General features: G+C 39.1%; 1 protein-coding gene and 1 long non-coding RNA gene across 3 annotated transcripts in view; one reads left to right on the top strand and one right to left on the bottom strand.

The window, feature by feature from the left end:
* LOC129592795 (uncharacterized) overlaps positions 1-20,699 on the top strand; it is a 61,475-nt gene that overhangs the window by 19,384 nt on the left and 21,392 nt on the right. The gene's annotated exons all lie outside the window — the stretch shown is intronic.
* LOC129592797 (uncharacterized) lies at positions 10,478-12,056 on the bottom strand. 2 transcript variants are annotated; one of them, XR_008691012.1, is made up of 6 exons: positions 11,954-12,056; positions 11,452-11,532; positions 11,244-11,325; positions 11,055-11,127; positions 10,846-10,906; positions 10,478-10,744 (listed from the first exon to the last, which is right to left on the bottom strand). It is a non-coding gene; the product is annotated as an uncharacterized LOC129592797 (long non-coding RNA). The 2 variants fall into 2 exon arrangements; XR_008691011.1 differs by lacking the exon at positions 11,954-12,056 and adding an exon at positions 11,592-11,654.

The raw sequence follows: 20,699 nt of genomic DNA, 5'->3' as shown, positions 1-20,699 counted from the left end.
TGTCCAGTGGATTGATTGAAGTTAACGTTTCGTAATCGTGCATGAACTTTATTGCGCATTTGCGTAAAACGGTAACGTCGTTAGAACAGTATGCAATTATCTCTTTGCGAAAGTCAAAAATATTATTGCTTGCAGCTTTAGCCTCGGCGTGCCATTTAAGGAACTCCAGTCGTTCATTAAATTTCATTCCCTCAATCATATACATTTCCGGTGGTGGCCAGGTATGTATTTTGTCCCAATTTCCAGGTTGGTTAAACTTGTGCGGGAAATCACCTTTTTAATTTCCAGAGATAATCCAACTGCCTTTGGCATATTCGACAGCCTCATTGGGAGGAAATTCAGCGTGTCTCGGGAACGAATTTTTAGCGAACGGTACTTCAGTTCAAGGAGTTGAGACCCACGTTTAATAACTTGAACGCCTTTGAGCTTGTTGTCTAGAAGGTGTTTGAGTACAAAGTGTCCATCGTAGCCACGAAAGTTGTGTGCTACTATGGTGAAACCTCGATGCTGTTCAGAAAATAACCATTCTCCAAACTCTGTCCCCACGCTGGTACGCATAGGTTCTCCGTCCTTAGGAAAGCGAAACTCCGTACCATCTTCATACTGTGCGACAATACAGGCTGGCTGGTGACCCAAAACTGGGTCGTTGTATGTTTCGTAATCGAAAAAAATGAAGGGCGACTTCTTGGACAGGTCGGGTTTGGGTAAGGGTTGAAGAAAGCATTTGTGAGAATCTTGTTGAAAATAGCCGTTGCAGACCCGGCAAAACATTTCCCCGCACTTGTGCTTCGCGTTTGGTCTCGGCAGCAGTGACACAAAGACCCCGCATAACTTACACACAAATAACTGCTGGCAATAATTTTTACCATTATTCCTAATTTTTTTATGAATTTCAAAGCATTCTGCGTTATTAAAGTTGCGTGAGCAGTCTCCACACCTCATCGGGGCTGTTGGTAGACATTCACTGATGTAACGATAGCAAAGCCGGCATTTACCTCCACATCTGTGACGCTCTTTTGACGCGTAAGGGCGGTCGCATTCTTCACAAAAGTAGCTGGAACAGTGAAAACCACTAGGTGTTGTAATTAAGTCAAAGTGTTTATCGTCTAATAACAAATAAATACATTTCATTCCAGCCGCTTTCCGCTCGGGTACGCGTGCAATAACCATGTTTCCGTGATCGGCCGATATGACTTTAATTTGGAATGCGGGAAAAGCATTTTCCTGCATAGTGACCAGATCGTCCAAGTCACACTGATGGTCAAAAGGTAAATCACACTCCAGCAATATTTCACACGCCCTTTGTTCTAGCTTTCGCTTGCGATCTGCACGAATTAGATTTTTCCACTGGTTAACATGAACTCCTGACGTATCATGCGTTAACCGAAACTTACCAAGATAAAGTGCAGCTGCTAAACAAAGGTCATGACCTACATGTACTGTGACAAGTGATTTTAAAAAACGTTTATTGTCTCGGGCAACATGTTGGTGTTTACGTTTCCACTTACCCCCGCTTGGCGTGGGCGTGCGGAAAATCCGAATGCTAAAAGACTCGTCCACGACTAACTTTTTTTGTGAATTTAATAGTTCGATGCGATGCAGAAAACTTTGAATGTTAAAATCAGACAATTTACGCATAGAAAGATAAATAGCGCGATCGAGTTCTGATGAATCTAGAGAAACAATAACACGATCGGAATCATTGAAATCTTGCAAGCAGAGATCCATGATACATCGCAAAATCTCCGGCATAATACTCATCGTCTCATCACGGGAAAATAGTCTCGGTAGAGATGCAATCTCCACACTGTATCGCTGTTCTGTACTATTAAACTTCTTGATACTACGCTCGCTATCCTTTACAAGCTTGAACAGACCCGTCAGATCGGGCAGCGGTTCGACTTCTGCAGCCATTTTAATCAACTGAGAAAAATACTGTGAGGCGTCTCATTTATATACCGTTTATTTTTACCTACGAATATGCACTTCAAACAGAGATGCTCTTATTGGCTAAAATATACAACACGGTACGCCTCCTAAGTACACGACATTGGTGAAAAAAGGTGTTTACCCCTCCTCTTTCTTGTTCGGTTTGTATTGGTCAAAAATAATTACGGACTCCGCCTTTTTTTTGCACATTCAAGCGATCTGATTGGCTTAAAGTTGAAACGGTACTGAGGGCATTGTTAATCATCTAATTTCGTGATGATGTCATAAGTGATTTTCTTTATCGATTTTAATGGTTAATAAAAAGCTGGCCTTGTGAGTCTCGTTGATTGTTCAGCGAAAACAGCAGGTGGAACTGCTAAGCATTTTTTCCGATATAAGCAGAAATATGTAAAAAACATGATTTATTGAGTAACAAAGAAGTATTCAAAATTACGTTATTGAGTTATAAAGAAGTATTCGAAAATTTTTTTTAGCAACATTCTACTAACAAAGCTACCAAAAAACTGCTAAAAATAACACTGCTAATACTGCTTACAAAATACTACCAGCAACTTCCATGCAACGCAAGAACAATTCGGTGAGCTATTCGCAACGTGGGCGCTTAAATGCAGGGCCATAAGCCTCCAAATCATCATCCGAATCATCGTGGGGACGTCCTTCCTTGCATCGTACTTCCACAGCCTCGTAGTCGATGTATGGATTTTCGTATTCCCCTTCTTCTTCTTCCCCGCTCTCGTATTCTTCATCATCCACCGACCCATCAGTTTCTTCTTCGGAACTAGCGTTACTTTCACTTTCCTCCAACACCTCACCATCTGAACCCAGACCGGAAACCTCTCCTTCATCTTCTTCTTCTTGAGACTCCTCCTCTTCGGATTCAGACTCGGAAGCTGAGTCTTCATCCTCTGAGGAATCGACCGAATCGGAAGACAACTCAGGGGAAAACCGAGTGGTTGCAGCCGCATCGATCATTTCGACGAAGTACACCTCATTCTATTAAAAATATTATTTATGTTTTAACAAAATTATTAGAACGAACCGTTTCCTCAAAATCAATCTTTATCCAAACTGTTTAGTATAAGATCAAATACATAAACTAATAATATGAATGTTACACTACGTACAGAGATGTAAAAATTTATAAAACCGACAAAGTTATTATAGTAAATTAACCTGGACGTAATCCAAAGATTCCATGAGCTCCGTGAACTCCGTCTCCGTCATTTCAAAGTAGAAGAAGGCTACAATCAGGAAGTTTTTGGCCAAAACAACCTCGTTATGGAAGTGGGAGACAGATGCAACTCTTTCTGTTGGCGTCAGCAGTTCCCAGTCGTCGTACAGCTTGAACACCATATTGGCGGTAAAGGTCTCCACATCGAAGATCTGCATGTACAGACTTGGACGATCAGCCACCTTGATCCAGTACGTTTCGTTCTACAAAACGTTACAGTGTTTATCTCATGTATTTTGATTAATTAGCCATCTGCCCACGGTTACTTTAAAAAATATTTCGAGCGCTTAATTTAAAACGTTTTATCAGCACGTACTAATTGCAAACAGGTTATTCAAAAATGTTGATCAAATCCTATCAAAAAACATTTTTCATGTGAAAAATAACCATACCTGTACGTAGTCCAGATCTTCGAAAAGATCAGTGAATTCTTCCTCCGTTAAGTCCAGGTGGAAAAAAGCGACAATTAGGAAATACTTGATGGCAATGGCTTCGTTGCGGTAGGCGTTAGCGCTAGCAAGCCTATCAGCAGAAGACAAACGCTCCCAGCGATCGCAGACCCCGTTCACCACATCTGAAATACCGTGTCAGTACAAAAAGCTTCAAAAAACACAATGAAAATTTATACATGTATATGCATGTATAAAAAACATATAACCGGCAACAACAGCAGTACAAAATGGCAACAAAAATATTATTCGTAGACGTATAGTATGTCGGTACATAAAAACTAATAGTGAAAACCCTAGGTAAAATCAGATTTAAAAGAAAATCTTACAAAAATTGTCTACTGATCAAAAATATTTAATATTAAGTGCTAAAAAAAATACAAAATCTTATAAAATTTTTGAAAAAATATAAAGGTGACATCACATAGCGCATGTATTATACTTAAATTTTTTATTTCACTTTTACATAGATCTTTTATATTTCGTAACAAAAACGTACGAAATACGAAAAATCATGTAAAAGTGAAATAAAAAATTTAAATAAAAGACAAACGCTATGAGATGTCACCTTTATATTTTTTCAAAAATTTTATGAGATTTTGTATTTTTGCGGCACTTTTTATTAAATGTTTTCGATCAATAGACAATTATTGTAAGATTTATCTTTTAAATTTGATTCAGCTTGGGGTTTATACTATTAGTTTTCATGCAGCGACATACTATACATCTACAAATAATACTTCTGTTGCTGTTTTCATATTGCTGTTGTTGATGCTGTTATATTTTATACCCATACATATATGTATATAATTATAAGTTGTGCTGTCCCACCCTAATTGTGCACTCAAAAGATCAGATTCAGCTTCGTTGGCGTTTCTACGCTCCCCCGCCGATAGCTAACCCCGGGCGTTAGTCCCCAGGCATCAACCACCAGCAGGCGCACGCAGCCAGGCCTCTGCTAAATAGTGTCCAAGAGCGACGCAATATTACAAACAGTATATACTATCAAAATTACGTACTTTCTCTAAAAGGTCATGCATGCAGTATTTCAGTGATATGCTTCCACGTACAACTGTAATATGTAGTTTTTCATTACGTAAAAACTATGTGGTAATAGTAAAAGGTCACGAGAGCAGGAACAAAATTCAATATTACATACGGTTTATGCTTAATATCGATAAGGTAGTTAGCTACTTACTTCTGTAGACGCTCATTGTAGAACTTAAAGGTCACCGATCACTCAACCAACAAAGCGTATGGAATAAGCTCCAGGAACGTAAACTACTAACTGAGAAAAATAAAATCCACGTTAGAAGCTTCCAAAGAAAATGCTAACTCGGAATGATGCGTTTGGCAGTTTTGGTTTCGCTTTTTATACCCTCGGAAACAATTTTCGTGCAGTTTGTCGTACTGGTTCATTGTTCCTAAAATCTTGTCCAGTTTCCCTTTTGCAGTAACTGTTTGGGGAGAATGTTTCTAGAAACTTCTTTTATCCGATGTACTAGTATGAGTCGCGCCAGGATTTGGGTAACACATTGTTCTACCGAAATTAGAACATGTGAACAATACACCTAGTCGGCAGTTGACCCAATAAAATTGGAAGCGACTGACTGAAATTAGGTCAACTATCGTCCAGACGTATTGTTCAGATTATCCTAATTTCGGCAGAAGAATACATTATCCAAATTCCTGACGCGACAAATACAAAAGTACATTGAAAGAAGACGTTTCTAGAAACATTCTGTCAAAACAGTTTTGCAAAAAAGGAACTGGACAAGATTCTATGAACATGAACCAGTACGACGTACTGCGCAAAAATTCTGTCCAAGGGTATAAAAAGCAAAACCAAAACTACCAAACGCATCATTCTAAGTTGACATTTTCTTTGGAGGCTTCTAATGTGGATTTAGTTTCAGCCAGCTATTAGTCTACGTGTCTTAGGTTATTCCCCACAGTTAGTTCGTTTAGAGATTCGTGACCTTTAACTGCAAGTTTTCTAACGTTCACTTTCTACCATGTCTCAGCACGAAGTTTACGTTGCCCGCAGTTCATTTACTTGGGAGTACGCGATGCAGCGCTACTCGGAGAATTATGCCTTTCACTACTGGAGCAAAGTCGAATGTATGTTTAATGCTTTTTATTTTAATTTTTCAAGAGTATTTATTTTTCTAATTTAATTAAATATCGTAGCTGAAACATTTGCTGATGACCGAAACTGGAATCGTATGACTCGGGATATGAAGATCAAGGATGCGTGCTCTTGGAAAGGTAACTTTTTTATTGCATATTTTCAGTTTTGTAATAAAACACGTAGGTGCGTTGAAAACACTTCATATGTTATAAAGTTATAAAAACGAAAAAAGGTAAATTTCAAAAACATATATACGATTTTTAGCACGCATGTGGGGATGGCGCGAATTTTTCTTGGACAACATTGCGTCAAAGAGCGAACCCTACTGGCAGCAGGGATTTACCAACACGGAGAAGATTTTGGTAATTAAGATGTTTTTAGAGATGAATTTATAAATGAACCACAAATATATATATATGTTGGCATTATCTAAGAATTAATAAAATTGTTGAATATTAATTTTTGGTGAATAATCATTTTTCCATAGATGTATCAGAAATTTATAAATATCTTTAAATTATTAGTTATTTTTTGCAGCGGGAAATTGACATTTTCCAAATCGCTGAAGAAATTCCGTTTTTCAACCCTACGCCTGTGCGCCCCCCTGTCCCTAGCCTTTCTGACTATGTGCCATCTTGCTGTCTACCTGTTCCCTACTGTGCGCCCTCCACATCAGCCCAACCCATTTCTCCCAGTGTGCCTTCCTGCTGTTTCCCCGTTCCGTACTGTGCGCCCTCCACATCTGCACACGTAAGCTACACTCCCCCTGATGAAGACATCTTGTATACTCCGAATGTCTCGCCCACCCCCCCTGCCGATGCCGACCAATCCATGGCTACTATTAGCGCTGCTGCCAATGCCGTGGATTGGTCGGAGTCAGACCCATCAACTAGCTCGGACGAGTTGTCGGAGAACTTCGATGCCGACACCGAAAGTTTCTCCGACAACCCTTTCGACACAGATGATAGTTCTGACTCCGACGACTCCTTGTTGAATGCTAGCTATGACTCCTGTAACTCGTGGCCGTGGGCCGACTCAGAAAAGTCTGTGGTTGATGCTTTGGTTGATAGCGTAAATGACGAAATTAATAAGAAACGTAAATTAGCCGAACTGAATGATCCAAATTTCGATCCAGAGTTCAATTCTGACTCTGAATCGAATTCGGAAAGCGAATTCCCAGCGTTAAAAAAACTAAATACTGTTGATTTTTTTGGTAAACGGGCGGCAAAACATTTGTTATTCTTTTGTTTATTGCTAACCAAAAAAATGTTTTCCGATAGTAACTGTGTTTGCATGTTACACAACGATTTAGTTGCATGTACTGACTACTAATATTGTTAATACCTGTTGGATTTGTTTAATAAAATGTGTGGGAATTTTGCGGCAGTGATTAGAAAAATGAAATAAGAAAATAAACCCTCCCATCTTAACTCCATCGTATCATAATGCGACCTAATATCAGTCAGACCCGGCTTCGCTGGCGTTTCAGCGCTCCCCCGCCGATAGCCAACCCCGGGCGTTAGTCCCCAGGCGTCAACTACCAGCAGGCGCACGCATCCAGGCCTCCGCTGAGTAGTGCCGATAGCAGGTGCACTATGAGACGATGCGCGGACCGACAGCCAGATTTAGAAAAGAACAGTGAGACAGATCGGCAATGCAGTTTAGCTTACCTGTTTGACGAGAGTGTAGCAAATAATAATCCAAATAGACAATTAAACAAACAAGCAAAACTAGCACACAGGTTACAGTACAAATAACTATACAGTATAACAGATATCAAAAACAACCACATGAATAACACTAAGAAACTACGTAGTACAGTACAATGATGAAATATCCAAGTATATTCCACTTGATCACGATCCCGACTGAACAACTATACGATAGTCAGTGGGTTTTTAAAGGCCTTTGGGCAGTGGCCGGTTGCGCTGAACGGAGGCATCCAGAGAGCTGCTGGCTACTGCAGCAACAATGACGGCGCGCCGGTGGCGCGCCACCAGGTGCGCGCACAATAGATGTTATGCACTAGCACACAATACCCGACTGCGTTAAGCCGAGGCGTCCAGAGCACTGCTGATCATTGCATTCACAGACATGTCGCGTCACTGGCTACATGCTCCATTCAAGCGGTGGCCCACTTTGCAACAGCCACAATTGTTGGTCGCCGAAGTCCAGACTCCTGTAAGCTGACCATTGTGTGCTAGCCGGTGGCGCGACATGTTTGTCACCGCAGCGATCAACAGCGTTCTGGATGTCTCGGCTTAAAGCAGACGGGTATTATGTGTTGGCATTATCGTTATCATTATTATTAGTTATTATAAGTATTAGTTATTATCATTATTTAATATTAGTATTTGTGGTGATTTATAGGTAGTCATAATGCATTAATAAGTAAAAAACCACACAGGATCCACCTCTGATGCTGAATTACTTATGTTTCAAATAAATACTTGTTTACGTAGTGTTTATTGTTTGTTAACTGTATGTTTGTTGTTTGTATGGTCACCAGTTGTTTATTTGGTGACCATTTCAACGCTTCTTTTCTTCTTACGTTGATTTTGACTGTCTGCTACCAAAAAATCGGGTGGAAAAACCGAAGCATGGAGGGTCCAGGCTGGTATTGTCAAGAGGAAACGTGGTGCTAAAGCTGAATGAGGTGCGTGCAGTCGTCGACTCCTTCACCTCTTGGATTCGCGCCTTCTCTGTGTTCCTGGCTTACCGCGTCACAATCATGCCGGAGCTAGCAACAGCCCTAGCCAAATACCAAGATCTGATTGCGGCATACGTCGACCGGGGGGTTCCAACCGCCCACTGGCTCGAGTATGACCGGCAATTCAGATCGCTCATGACCAGCCACCCTGATGAAGTCGAAATGTGGGCACGCCAGCACGACGACACGTACGCTGATTATATTCAAAACGCCGTCCCCGAGGAGGCCGCCAGTGACAGCGCCCCTGAGGGCAAACCGAAGAAGTTAGCAGCATCGACGGACAAATGCCGAAACTGCGGAGAAATGTCATTCTAAAGCTAAATCATTTGTTTACATTGTTCTGAAAACCGTTTGCACGCGCAACATCCGGTTGCCGAGATATGGTGCAACAAAATGGGCGAAAAGTTTAAATGCATTGCCGTGTACGAAAAGTCTGGTTATTACCCGATCTTCTTGAAACTTTGCTATAAAAGACGCATGACCATAAGGTCTAAAGTGAACCAATATCAGATTCACAGCAATTTGTTTCAATTTTAAAATGAATTTCAAAAATTTTAAAATTCATTTTAAAATTATGTGAAAGTGCTATGAACCTGAAATTGGTTCACTTTCGACCTTATGGTCATGTGTCTTCTACAGCAAAGTTTCGAGAAGATCGGGTAATAACCAGACTTTTGGTGCACGACAATGCATTTCAACTTTTCGCCCATTTTGTTGCACTATATCTCGGCAACCGGATGTTGCGCGCGCAAACTGTTTTCAGAACAATGTAAACAAATGATTTAGCTTTAGAACGGAAGTTTTATAAAAAAGTGATTCGGAGTGAGCGCAAGCGAAACTTTTTAGTGTATGTATACCATTTTGGACGCTATGTACCGGGCCATTTCCCTTAAGAAGCCGAATTGGCTCGCGTGCTGTATCATACGGGGGAAAATTCGCTTCTTTATAAGCCTTATATACTTTCCGCGGAAGCGAATGTTGTTTAACCAGTGTAGAGAACCTCTGAATGTTCAACTCTACGTTTGTACGAGTATAACACAGTTGCATACAGGTAGCCGGATGCTCTTTGATGCAGATCAAAACATCGGCAAATCTTATAGCGAGCAACGTTAACGCTGCTTGTCCAAATGGTAATCAATCTTATGTGAAAGTATAACTCAACAGAATATTCTTACCTTATTAGCCTTCCAGTACTAATCAAGACAGCAATCACAATTTAAAAACAATTTTCAACATAAAGTTTTATAAAAAAGTGATTCGTAGTGCGCGCAAGCGAAAGTTTTTGTGTATGTATACCATTTTGGACGCTTTGTACCGGGCCATTTTCCTTAAAGATTGAATGTTATAGAGAAGTGTGTTTATTAAAGAAGTGTATTTAAAAAGAGGTTTAACTGTATGACGATTCTTCGATTCTTCAGTCTGGTACGCGTGGGCATGTGAGAAATACACTGCCGGTTTACGTTCTAGCTGGTGTTTTCATTGACCTTTATTAGCGTAGTAGTTAGTTATTAAATTGATAGTGCTTTGAAACCATCCACATCTGAATGGTAGTAAACGGCTTCCCGCCGGTGTCAACGTCAACGGGCAGATAACCGCTAAAGTCGAGTGCATGTAACTGTAAGCAACAATCGGTGGCCTAGACCCGCACGATAGTGATTGTAGAAAATTTATGAATTTTAGGCTAATTTATACTAAATTTTTCGCAATTTCGGGTGTGGAATTTGTGTAGTTAGTTGGTCTTCGCAAATTGCAGCGGAAGTATCGCGAAGATGCGTTTTAGGGACTTCCGGTGTGTTTTTTCGGGATGAAATGCACATCATTTGTACATCATTTGCACCTTATATATGGCATAATTACGCAACAAAAATCATTTTTATCGCATTTGCCCTGCAGTTCTATACGGTTACTTCTTAGAGTCTGCCCCACCATAGCATTTTGCAATTACGTTTTTATTCTCCTTAAAGAAATGACACTCATTCACCGGAAAATGTTATTAATTTGTGAAAAATTCTAACATCACAACCAATGTTTTGGATTTCCAAAATTCAGATTCGTTACCTTCACAAATCAAACGCTAAAACAGTAATGAAAATTATCAGTGATGCCATTGTTTATAAAATTGACACGGATATCCAAGTTAAGCCATCCAAGGTACTTAAAGTTTTCTTTGGTTTGTCGTATCTTGCAGTTGCTACTATGTTTGAAAAAGGAATTGGGTCTGCCCAAACCCGGTCGAACCAACGCGTCGTCTATCAATAAATTCTCCTCAAAATCTGTAATTAGAAAAAAATGATAGCAACATTTTACAAACAAAATCTTTGAGAGCCTGATTTTTAATAATTTTCCTGTAAATCTGGAATTCCAAAACTATTACCTTGAAAAAAATCGTAACAAAGATATCGTTCCTGTTTTGGTTGCGCGCTCACGCTTAGAATCTGTAAAAACAAATACGTAGTTGTGAAAAAGTGTTTGAAAGTAGCAAGCGATGTTGTCCCTTCATTATGCAACGTCAAGACATTAATAATAAAGTGGGTTCACTTTATTTAACCATTAAAATTTACAGCCACGAAAAAGTTTGCATACCTGCTAGAGCTATACCGCTTTTCAATCACCTTCACAAGCTACGGAAATCCAAGAGTCATGCAGCTGATATTCCCTGCAGTATATACAAAAAACATTGAGAAATTGGACGAGAGTCTGCTACTCATTAGTCACTGTAATTTCTGGATTTCCCAAATTTATGCTGTCTGAGTTTATCCCGTAATAGATTACCTGAATAATTTAATGCAGAGACATTCCCGTCCGAAAGCCAGTATGCTTTTTTGGCCGCAGGAACATCAGTAATGCGCAGAACCTACGATAGAAGAATTATTTGGAAAACGAAGCTGCAGATTGTATATAAATATCAAACACGTTAAGATTCAAAAGTTTTGATTTAGGTAATTATTTAAGTATTCAAATAACGCAGTTACCGACTCACCAGTATTGGACGCTTTCTTCTCAGTTCACACTGTGTGTATGCTGAAAGGCATGGATATCCAGTTTTCGAAAGCATCTGCAACTGATCACGTTTAAGGTTAACAAACTGTTACTACACTGTAAAAAAAAAGCAATTTTTACCATAATCCATCGTTTTATTCAGAAAAATGGAAGAACAATTGAAAAGTCAGAAATCAAATCTGGAGCTTAAAAATTCAGACTGATCAACTAACTTTTGCTTCCGCAACGGCAAACTGCTTCTTCACTATCAGTGAACGAAATGAACTTGCTGAAAATGTTCCGCCAATCAAAAAAGAGGGCCGTCCCAGTAGTAAACTGCCTAATTTCTTTGGGTTTATTTGATTTGATTCATAATTTAATGAGTTATTAATCAGTTTTATCAAAACTTATCAAAAAATTTTAAAGCCCATACGTGTTGTAAAATAAAATCAAATTTGTCAATATCAGAATTAGATAAAAATAATTATTATTGACATTCTTACCTTATGGCGCTGCGTGCAGATTGAATCAAATCAAGTCAGCAATTCATCACAGCTCCAGGAAATCCAAGTTTGTTTCCTCAATTTATTATTGTCAGGAGTTGCTTGGCAAAAGCACCATCATGAAATCCAAGTAACATTGGGAACAAAAGGAAGAACGACGGTACTTGGACGATATGGTTGATTGCTGGGAAATCCAACAATATTTGACGTATTCTACAAGGCATAAGAACGCAGAAAATTATTTGCGTTTTTATGGCTTTTTGCAGAACTCAAAATTTTACTTGCGGATTCAGTGTGGGCATACTGCTGTCGCCACAGGGCGGACGCAACGCTATCGTGCGGGAGAGCCGCCCCCGCATAAATAGCAAGCGAAGACGCAGCTGTCATTCAAATTTCGTAATTAGCGGCATCACTTGCATCCCAGTATTACATGCTCAAATGAGCACTAAAATTTCAATAAATCTTATATTAGATTAATGTTTACATGTGCAGGCTTACTACAACCGGCACAAAGTACAATGGGACTCATTAAAAACAGAATATTCAGTAGATTGCGTTTTGCACGGCGCTACGATTAACGGCAAAATTAACGACGATTTTAACGTTGATAATTTAAGTCTTCGTAAAAGCGAAAAAGAGGTTGCGTTTTAGTTTTAAAGTCTTACAACTTTAACGGGACGAAATTGATGAGTTTTATTTTTCCAAACATTCATTTTCAAATTTCTTTAGTAATAAGAAATATCAAAAATTTTATTTTGCAGCGTAAAAAATCTACGCTTTTTTGGTGGGTTAGAATATCAAGCAGAAACGGAATTATAATTTCCAGGTTGTCAAAGCCCACAGTATTCCATTCTGGAATACATGCGCACCGTTTGGTGCTGCTGTAAAGCGTTGCATTTCTTACATTGCACTGGTCATTGGGTAACCCTTAATTATACTATAATTATGTACTAATCTTATAACTGTATTATAATTAGTCAATAAATTTAAAGCTCCATTTGAGAAATCATTTTGGTTTCAGCGGGTAAAGAAACCAGTAGCAGCAGTGCAACGGTCGGGGGTTGCAGTTTCTGAAAATTCGAGTCGAGTGGGCAACTCAGGATCTGAGTATTGAATGTCCAGGCAGAAAGCCACTGGGCAGACTGTCCTGTCTACGCAGCGTTCGTGCTCAGTGGTCTATGTATGTGAGGCCAGTCGTTTATCACTGATTCTCCACTTCGTTATTAACGAAACGATACCCTCTTCGTTTCGTTAATAGCGACGAGTGCTGCCGTTTAAATGTTCGTTAATTGTACCCCGCCGTTATTTCTATTGTCCATCGTATGCCCTCGTTGATACCGCAACCTGCTTATCATCAACTTAAGTCCAACGCTGATCGTTACCTTCGACTGCATATGTAAAACTTGAGGTGACCGATAATTAAAGGTTTTGGGTTATCTGTTGTTTGGAAAACAGAATATTATGCAATGATAAGAACAGTTGCTGGAAAAAAGGCCGTTCTTGTATTACGCTTGTGTGCGCATGTTTATATACTAGTAACTCTGTACAAGAAGCCTCTTTTTTTCGTGCAACGCCAGCAACGGTGCAGTTTCGCATCAGCATCGACCTTCTCTTTCGCCGGACCAAAGTTCAGTGCACTTAGAGACACAACATTATTATGGGAGTTACCAGACCTGAACAGTTTTGGAAAATCAACCCACCGTCAGCGTTACGCTTTACAGGGAGCGTGCGCGTTACACTTTTTCTGCAGGTAAACCTAGTTTAACGTTATTTTTCCCGCTACGTTACAATGCAAAATACATAGATTTTTGGCAGCATTACGTTACAGAACGCTTTTCAGGTAGCGCGTTACGCTTCAACGTTATGTTATAGCGCAATAACGCGGAAATAACGCGCGTTTCGTTAACTCGTTAAAAAATAACGGCCCAGGTCTGGTAGTTACCATTCAGACATCAAACGCTAATCACTTTGAATTTAAGTTACTGCCCTGCGTTCAACCATCGTTGTTATATAGGCAACACGCTGACACTTCCAACTGCTTACAAACTACGAATAATTTATTCGCGTTGTGAGAAAAAAAATTTTATACACATTCTACATAAATCGTGAGAAACTGAAAACACAAGCGAGCTACACAGCAACATCAAACGCAGGCGGACGAATAACAGAAAACATTTCGTCCAAAGGTAGTTTACTAGCTGTACGTTCCGGAGCATTGATTGTGTTTGCGTTAATCTGTCATACAGAGTGGCGGTTGGCAAAAAGCGTTCCACCCCAAGGAAATTTTCGACATGCAGATCAGCCGTACAGTCGGCCACCATTATTTTGCCGGTCGTTAGACAAACAACTTGAACAAGTCCATTATCAGTATGTGAGATATGTGCTTAAAATTCAATTTTAGCATTACTTCTATCACATACCGTAATTATCGAATTTGCCGCACTGGGGGGCGAATAGTTCAGATACCAAGGAGCAGGTGCGCTTACTTCGAGGAGGTGCGGCTATTTCGGGGGGCGCCTTCATTTTTCAGACAATAAACCATAGAAGGGGCCATTACTTTTCAAACGATAAATTTCAGAAAGGACCAGTGTTTTTCGAAACAACAACGCATTCTGCTCTGTTGAAATTGAGCAGAGTAGTCGCCGGGCATATGGCTAAGCTAGCAAAACGGAATTACGCAACTGGATACCACTACCATGCTGGATCCAGGTATCTGTAACTGTAAGTCACTGTCAGGCAGTCGGTTTATAAATTGGGCTTGACATTTAATTACGGCACCCGGTGCCGTAATTTTGGGGGGTGACTTTATTTTTCGAACTTGAATGCGGCGGTGCGCTTATTACGGGGGGTGCGCTTATTGCGGGGGGTGCCGCAAATTCGATAATTACGGTATTCGCTGGGACGAATAACCTTACGACGTATGGAACAAGAACTGTTAATTTTTATGTTTAGGTTTAAAAATTGCAATTTAATCGTTATTTTTTATTTCAGCAGTTTATAGATTCCTTTATGTCGGAAAGGTATTTATAGTCGCACTGCGTACAGCATTGTCATTTTCTTCTTCTATTATATGTGGAAAAAAATTGCCCTCTTTAGTACTGTTATATTAGCAAATTGTAATAATCCATTAGTGTGCGGTAAAGATATCTTCAAGAAACTAAAGCTAAAACATCATATTGAAAATTAGGATTTTAATAATTCTAGTTTTCCGGCATATGGCATATTTTACTGCGTGCCAGAGGAATAACATACCAGGTTTTATCCCTTGCCATGCCAGTGGCAACGCCATAGGCGCTTGTCCGGTTTTACTAGACCATGTGAGGTTTTACACCCCGCCGACAGTAATGTCGATAATCACTTAGTGATGTTTGTTTGCTTGTTTATGGGCTTAATGTCTGCGACGGTCAGGTATAACCTTCACGAGGTCGTAGACTACTCATAACAGAAAAAGGCGTTCGCAGCAGCGAAAGACTTATGCAAAAGAAAAATTACAAGTATCAACAAAAATTCACAGCAAGCAATATGTTTATATGAACAAAGCGCCTGTTCCACTATAAGTCCGTCCATTTAAGTAACAAGATTAAGAGATGCAGTGAAGCGACTGATGTTTATTTAAGACTCCTTCGAGAGTTAGATATCGTCAGTAACGAATTTAAGGGGGGGAGGGGCTCCCGGGGCTCATGCCCCTCCCCCCCCCAGTAACTCGGACTTACAAAAATTTTCAGGGGGGTACATTGCGAAATTTTTTACGTCGGAAGTCGCCGAAAAAAGCCAGTGAATACCGAGAAAAGCTACCGAAATACCGAAAAAGCCTTTGGTTGAGTTCTCTCGCCCCCGTCCAAACCCGCCTAGATTGGGTCGGCCTACTTTACCTTTGCCCCCCCTTTGCCTTTGCCTTTACACTTTGCCTTTTTCAACTTTGCCTTTGCCCGCCCTTTACCTTTGCCTTTTCAGTTTGCCCTTTTCTACTTCGCCTTTACCTTTGCCTTTGCCGCCATGATTACCTTCCCATGGCAGTTTTCCGATTTCGACGTCGCACGTACATATATAGTACCCACGTACAAAAAATAAACCATTTAATTGTTCATTTATTACTCGAAATACGAGTAAGTAATTTATCCTGGGATCGCTGATTGAGAAATAGTAACTTGTGCTAATACTGTACACGCTGTATAGTATGAAAGGAACTCGCTGACTGACAATGTCTTTCCTCTTCCTGGTGTTTTAGAAACTCCGTAAAACTTGTTATCGAAAGTTAAAATAAAATCAAAATAATAATGAATTAGTTTCAGTACTTACTGTTATCGGTACAGCACATCCTACGCTTCAGTGGTTTTAATTTTGTTTTATTGCATTTGTTGGAGTAACATACTGCTGCAGAAATGTGACATCAGTAGTACCTTTTTTTGTAGCGTTCAAAACAAGAAAAACAAAAGTGAATTTTTTTTATTTTTGCGATAATTCTCTATACAGATGCGTTAAATAAAATTACGGGATATGTTTTGCGTAACTAGGCGCCTATTTCCGCTGTCGGCTGGGGCCGTATAATCTGTGAATGGTTTACCTTTCTAGAAAACTTATGATGTTCTTGCCGCCAATCTGGATAAAATTTATCGAAGTGTCTCGGGGCAACGGTTTTTATTGGAACTGTAGTACTTTATACTGGTATTGTTGCCTGGAAATGGAATTCCAGCAATAAAACAAAATATAACGGAAGTCGAAAAATTAAATAAATTTATTTTTTTTAACCCTTCCTGAAATATTTGGCCCCTTGGGGGTCGGGGGTCTCTTCAAAGCCGCTGTACTTAGTTTTTTTCGCAGAACATTTTATAATTCAGACTGCATTGCTATTCTGGGTCCCAGTTTTGCTATACTAGTACTAATAGTACAAAATTTGCCATGAACGTCAAAGCTGCAAACATTCTTCGGCGTAATGAACGTTTGCAGACTTGCAGTAATTCCTTGCAACTCCTTGCAACTTGCAGCGAGCGCCCGAAAAAGGTCATTCTACATTTTCGAGGTGCCCGTAGGAAGGCTGCAAAGGTTACGTAGTCTTGGTAGAAAATTGGGTTGTGTTGGGCGCGTCCTGAAGAGAACTGGGTTGGCCAATAGGCTAGACTAGAAAAACTGTGGAATTTTTAAACGAATTGTGAAATGGGAGCTGCATCCCAGAACAGATGGGTCGAGTCACCTTTCGAAGCTGGTCCGATCTAGTTTCAGTCTCATTGTAATTCTGGACATGCTTTTAGCGTACAAACTTTACATGGAAAATTTACTGGACATATACGCTGATCATACAAAATAAAATACGGTTTTAATTCTAGACGGGGGACTTGTGGTGATTTTTGGGGAAAAGTGTCCGAACTGGGCGTGACCAGGCTGTATTATTGCAGCGTTCTACAACAAAATAGACGTCATATCTCCTGTACCTGATAACTCAATAAATATTATTATCTTAAGTTTTGTTTAGTGCTGTACTTTTAGTTCCATACTCTGTACCTACCTCAGTACTCCTCGTATACTGTACCTTTCAGTCAGTACAGTATACAAGGAAAAGTACAATACTTTGTATTTGATTATATTTGTATTTGAGTGGCAGATGCGAGGTACATTTTTGCGCCAATCGCCTTCGAAACAATGGGACCATGGGGACCGTCAGCCATTGCGATTATTAAAGAACTTGGCAAGCGACTGAAACAACAAACAGGCGAAGCGCGCTCCCATGAGTTTTTACGTCAAAGATTGTCGCTGAAGATACAGCGGGGTAATGCGGCATCAGTTATGGTGACGATGGAGGGAGCGGAAAAGTTTAATGAAATCTTAATGTTGTAAAAAACTTTTGTGGTGTTTTGAAGTGTTTATTTGTACGTTATACCAAAGGTGAATAAAACAACCCAATACTTTGTTGCTAATTTTGCATCATAATACATAATAATAAGTACTTAATTCTTATCACGAGCTGCGCAAAAATGCACTTAAAAAACTGCAAAAAGGGTGCTTATAAAGACCCAAGATGTCTTAAAACAATAAATCAATTAAAAAAGGATGTCTATAATTAACGGGTTATACATGAATATCTATTAACGTCAATATATATGTATCAACGAGTTATATTTTAATAGGCAATCGCCATCAGAATAACATACTTAATATACAAGCACAGACACTCTACGTCATAGTTCAAATTCAGAGCTATATTATATCGGTGATACTGTTTAGTTATTTTGTTTATTCAGTTTACATGAAAAACAGAAAACTGTTAAATACGATGCTTACTGTTATCGGAATAAAGTTCAGGCTCGGGAATAATAATAAAATAATATTATTAAATTAATAAATAAGAAGAATTTAATAAGCCGTACAGTTCGCCTTTTCATTATTCCTGACCGTACTCAAATTAACACTATAAAGAAGTGACCTTTCTATTTTTTTCATTGCTGTTTTCAATAGTCGTTATTCTTACAAGGTAGCCTCGCGCATCCGCGCTCGGCACTTAAGTACTGGAAATTATGAATATTTTTAAAGGATACATAAGCATGCGGGAAATTATAAAACTGATTGATAATTAGGAAGGTGTGGAAACTGTGATTTATTTTAGACTAAGACTGAAATCGTATCTACGCTTTCGTAGTCGTGTTTATAAGGCGTATTAACGTTCTAAGCTTTTACATTTTACGTTCTGATGTTCTGACGTTTTGATGTTTCATGTTATGATTTTCTAACGTTCTGACCTTCAGACGTTCTTAACTTCTGACGTTCTGACGTTTTTTTTATTTTCAAATTCTGACATTCTGATGTTCTGACGTTGTAACGTTCTGATATTCTAACGTTCTGAAATTCTGACGTTTTTAAATTTTCACGTTCTAACCTTTTGACGCTCTAACGTGCTGATATTCTGACGTTCTAACGTTCTGACGTTCTGAATTTCTGGCGTTCTGAATTTCTGACGCTCTGATGTTTTTAATTTTTTACGTTCTGACGTTCTGATATTCTGACGTTCTGATATTCTAACGTTCTGATATTCTGACGTTTTTTTAGTTTTCACTTTCTGACATCTTGATGTTTGGACGTTGTAACGTTCTGCTAATCTAACGTTTTGAATTTCTGACGTTTTGACGTAAAATTTAAAATAAATATTTTGTGACGTAACTTCAGCAGGCGGGGCTGTCACCAAAATTCTACCACAAGAGAAAAATAATAATTTAAAAAATAATATTTAAAATAAATATTTTGTGACGTAACTTCAGAAGGCGGGGCTGTCACACTGTCACCGAAATTCTACCGCAAGAGGAAAATATTAATATTTGTGACGTGTTTTTAGGAGGCGGGGCTGTCACACTGTCACCGAAATTCTACCACAAAGTGCGCATAATAAAAACTTAAAAATAAAATGTAAGATATAATCATATTTTAAGTAAATATTAATAATCATAATAAATAATTATGAAAATTATATTTAAATTATTAATTTTTAAAAAAGGAAAATGAAACTTTTTTATAAACATCCAATTCCATTAAGCAAAATTCCATTAAAAACGAAAACTGATGCCCCGAGCCTTGAGCTTTATCTATCGAGACCGGCGGCACGAAAATGCATGCTTAAGATTAATGCATAAATTATCATTAAAAAGTCTCATTTCTGAACCGGCTAATAGCGACGATACTTTATTTTTAGAAGGTTAATTAACGAGATACAGTTTTGCAAGTGTTTTTAACAAAAATTTTTTGACGGTGAAGGTAATCACGCCGGCAAAGGCAAAGGTAAAGGTAAAGTAGAAAAGGGCAAAGTGTAAAGGCAAAGGCAAAGGGGGGGGCAAAGGTAAAGTAGGCCGACCCCCTAGATTGCAACTGGCAGGCAGAGCAAGTTTGCCTCGAAATTTAAAAAAATCGTTCACCATACGGTACGAGATGAAATATAAAACTGTACGCCAAGAGAAGAGATTTTCTTATACGGCAGACCAGCAGTTACTTGTAACCTAACTTACTCAGCGTTTCAGCGAACCTTTTTCAACCTGACTTACTCATTTTGATAAGGAAATTGTGCGTTTAAATAACGTATCCTCTTTTTCATCCGGCTCGAAAGGTTTTCATACTGCCCTTCGCAGCTGAGATGACTGTCTAGGTAGATACCTAGACAGTTTCTTCCGACAGCGGTATGACTTCGTTATTCAGTGAATACAACCCAAATTGCATCTTTGTGCGCTTCTTTGTAAAGCGGACATCTGCGGACTTTTCTGCATTAAAAGTATGTTGAAGATCAACAGCATATTTAGAAACTATTATTCAAAGCCATCTGAAAGTTCTCTTCACCCGCAGCTGATTCGATGGGAAGCAGAAGGCAGGAAACGTTCTTTAATCTACTGTACATACGAAAACCATGTACGTAAGTTCCGGTTCCTTTCACCGTGGTCTAATTGTCTTTCTTAGAGGCTTCTTAGCTTTTCTTGGATGCTCATGCTCTTATAAGGTTCTCATATGCTCAGATTTCTTAGGGTTTTTAGCCTCAATTCCCTCAAACGTCTATTGTTTAGTATTCTTAGGTTTTCTTAGGTTATGGGTATCGTTTCATTAAGTTACGGTTTTCTTAGTTTATGGATAGAAGTAGTTTTATTAGGTACTTATGGTTTTCTTAGGTTTCTAAGGTTTTCTTGGGTTTTCTTAGGCTTTAAAATGCTTTCCGGCAGGTTGTTTTGTCGGTCATCAGAATGCCGTCAGCGAAATGTCGATATTCAACAAATTCTCGTTC

This window comes from Paramacrobiotus metropolitanus, unplaced genomic scaffold (assembly GCF_019649055.1).
Source record: "Paramacrobiotus metropolitanus isolate TYO unplaced genomic scaffold, Prichtersi_v1.0 Parri_scaffold0000056, whole genome shotgun sequence".
Taxonomy (NCBI): domain Eukaryota; kingdom Metazoa; phylum Tardigrada; class Eutardigrada; order Parachela; family Macrobiotidae; genus Paramacrobiotus; species Paramacrobiotus metropolitanus.
Note: the sequence above shows the minus strand (reverse complement) of the source record. Positions and strands in the feature narration are given on the sequence as shown.